The following is a 2,953-nucleotide window of genomic DNA, read 5'->3' as shown; positions in this document are numbered from 1 at the left end:
TGTTGAATTTTTGCCTTGGAATAGGAATAAATGGAAGAAAAGGGGTTGATATTGGTACAATCTGATCCATTATCAGAGAGCAATTCTGACCCGATGGATCATTCCTTTTTTCGATATACGAAATAGGGGATTTCACTAAGTTAATTCTTAGGAAATGTCGAATCAAACCATTTGTGCTTATTTCAACAAAAGAAGCATGGGCTTCTTCGCAAGAAGAACTTTTTTTGTCTTGGTTCCAATTCAATACTAAACAAGTCCAAACTAATTGAATACTTGTGTCAGAAATTCCTCGAATTGGTTTGTCATTTCCATAAAGGATATAATTGAGAATTCGAAGTTGCACATTATCCCTTTCCTGCAATGGATCCGGTGGAAAAAGGGTTGCTAAATTTATACCGTCCATTATTTCATATGTGATGACAGGTCGAACTAAAACAAAAAACCTTTTCTTACTAGGTGTAATCCGTTGGACATAGACCCAATTTTTAACTTTTTTGGATTCCTTGGAATTTCTTTTTCCTGTTCCTAATGGTATCAAAATGCCGGTATGTCTGGATATCTTATCTGTCTCTCCGGGAAAATGGATATCTCCAGAAAAGATTTTAAGTTCAATTCATTTGTTTTTTCTCTCTACCCGGACCAACCCAGCGACTCGGCTTCTTAGATTTAAGGTGATTTGTGTATCTACCCCAATGATACTACTGTTCCATATCATTATAGAAGAAGATTCGGGCAAGATATGCACCTCTTCAGGAATGAAAAAAAAATTGATCTACTTTCATTTGGTATTTTGACCGAAATTCCTTGACTCCTCGATACTCAATCAAATCCTCTTTTTTTATGGCTGAATGCGTTTCTATAGTCCCATATTTAATAATGCCCGAACTCTTTATTCTATATCGAGGATCATCGAAATAAGCAAGAATACTATTTCGACGAAAAATACCATTTACAGGGATTTTAGTCGAGATACCTGAACAGGGCATTAGTTGATTCTCGAGTTCTTGAGTCGAATATAGTGGAATGATGAATTTATTTCTTCGCCTTTTTGACAATAAATCAGAATTCTCGTGGAGAATAGGCGAATATATGAGATTATACTGACCAGTACATATGATTCGATTAAGGTCTGAATAATCAGGAATCCTATCTTCTTTTTTAACATAAAAATCCGAACTAAATAATTTCTGCCTCGCCTGATCATTGGTTACTAAGAGGTTAGAAGTATATCTTCGCTTGCCAGAAAGAGAATGTGCATTCATTTGATCCTGATCCTTGTGGATCGAAAGGTAGACTAGACTGGACCTGCACGACCCTCCTAATAATATCCATAAATGACTTGTTTTTGGTAATAGATGAAAATTACCGTATGTAAATTCGGGTGCATGATAGACATCGGTACTCTAGTGCATCTCTCTGTCTGAATCAGAATAAATATGTTTTCAAACCTTCTCTTTAAAATTCAAAGTGGATATTCCTGCGCGAATCTTAGCAATTACTTGTTTCGATTCTACATATTGATCGTTTTGAACTAAAAGCAAACTTTTGGGTGGAATATTCACATTATGTAGAATATCTTCACTCTCAATAGTTACATACAAGTCTATAGAACATAGAAAGGCGGGATGCCCATGACGTGTACGTTTCGGATGAACCAAATCCTCATTGAATTTTATTTTTCCATTAGATGGGGCTTGCACATATTCTGCAGTACCCCCGTGAATACTCCTCCATTATGAAAAGTTCTTAATGTTAATTGAGTACCCGGTTCTCCAATCGATTGACCTGCAATAATACCTACAGCTTCCCCCAACTCAACCAGGTCGCCATGAGTAGGACTCCGGCCATAACATAATCGACAAATCCAAGATGTACTCCTATAAGTAAAGGAAGTTCGAATAGAGATTGGTTGTACCCAAAAGGTTATGAATTGATTTACAAGTCCAATGCCAATGTCTTGATTTCTAGTGGCAATACATCGCAAACCCATGTATATATCATCTTCTAATACACGGCCAATTAATGTTTGACTAAAAATCCTTTCCGGCATCATCCCATTCCGAGGACTCACAGAAATACCCCAGGCGGTGCCACAATCCGTTCGACGGAAAACAATGTGTTGAACTACTTCAACAAGTCTTCGAGTGAGATATCCAGCGTCTGATGTTCGTACAGCAGTATCCACAACTGGCTCCGTAACAAGAAATGATGTATTTTGTTAAAGAGAGTCCTTCGCGCAAATTGCTTTGAATAGGTAAATCAATCATTTGTCCTTGAGGATCCGATATCCTCTCATACCTACTAATTGATGTACCTGAGATGCATTTCCTCTAGCTCCCGAGAAAGACATTATATGAACTGGATTAAAAGGGCCAGTCATTCTAAAATTCGGATTCATTTCTTGTCGCAAATATTCACTTATAGCATACCATATTTCAATGCATTGACGTAATTTTTCTACCACGTGTACATTCCCATAATGATGGTGTTTTTCCAAAATCAAACTTTGTTGTTCAGCATCTTGAACAAGCCATCCCTTAGAAGGTATTGTTAAAAGGTCATCAATTCCTAATGAAATGGATGTAGCAGTAGCTTGTTGGAACCCCAGAGTTTTTACTTGATCCAGGATATGTGATGTATATGCCATTCCGAAGTGCTCTGTTAATCTACTAATAAGTCATTTCATGGCAGTTCCGTCTATCACTTTATTGTGAAAGACCAGATTGGCCCGTTCTGCCATAAGTACCTCCATATTCTGCTGAGTAGGATTCGACAATAGGTTTGAGTCAGTGATTGTAAAACTTGCTTTTATCGATCTTGATTCGCGTATAAATTCCAGAACTATGTACCTAGCTGAACCGGAGAGCCTCGAAGTCCCACGGTATCATAGAATTGCGTTAGGTACCATATGAATAGGCTCGAGAAAACCCCTGTATAGCTTCTTCGATTTCTC

General features: G+C 37.6%; 1 pseudogene; it reads right to left on the bottom strand.

The window, feature by feature from the left end:
• Positions 1–5: 5 nt before the first annotated feature.
• Positions 6–2,947, bottom strand: LOC124893912 (annotated as a pseudogene).
• Between the last annotated feature and the right edge of the window lie 6 nt (positions 2,948–2,953).

This window comes from Capsicum annuum, unplaced genomic scaffold (genome assembly GCF_002878395.1).
Source record: "Capsicum annuum cultivar UCD-10X-F1 unplaced genomic scaffold, UCD10Xv1.1 ctg67104, whole genome shotgun sequence".
Classification (NCBI taxonomy): domain Eukaryota; kingdom Viridiplantae; phylum Streptophyta; class Magnoliopsida; order Solanales; family Solanaceae; genus Capsicum; species Capsicum annuum.
Note: the sequence above shows the minus strand (reverse complement) of the source record. Positions and strands in the feature narration are given on the sequence as shown.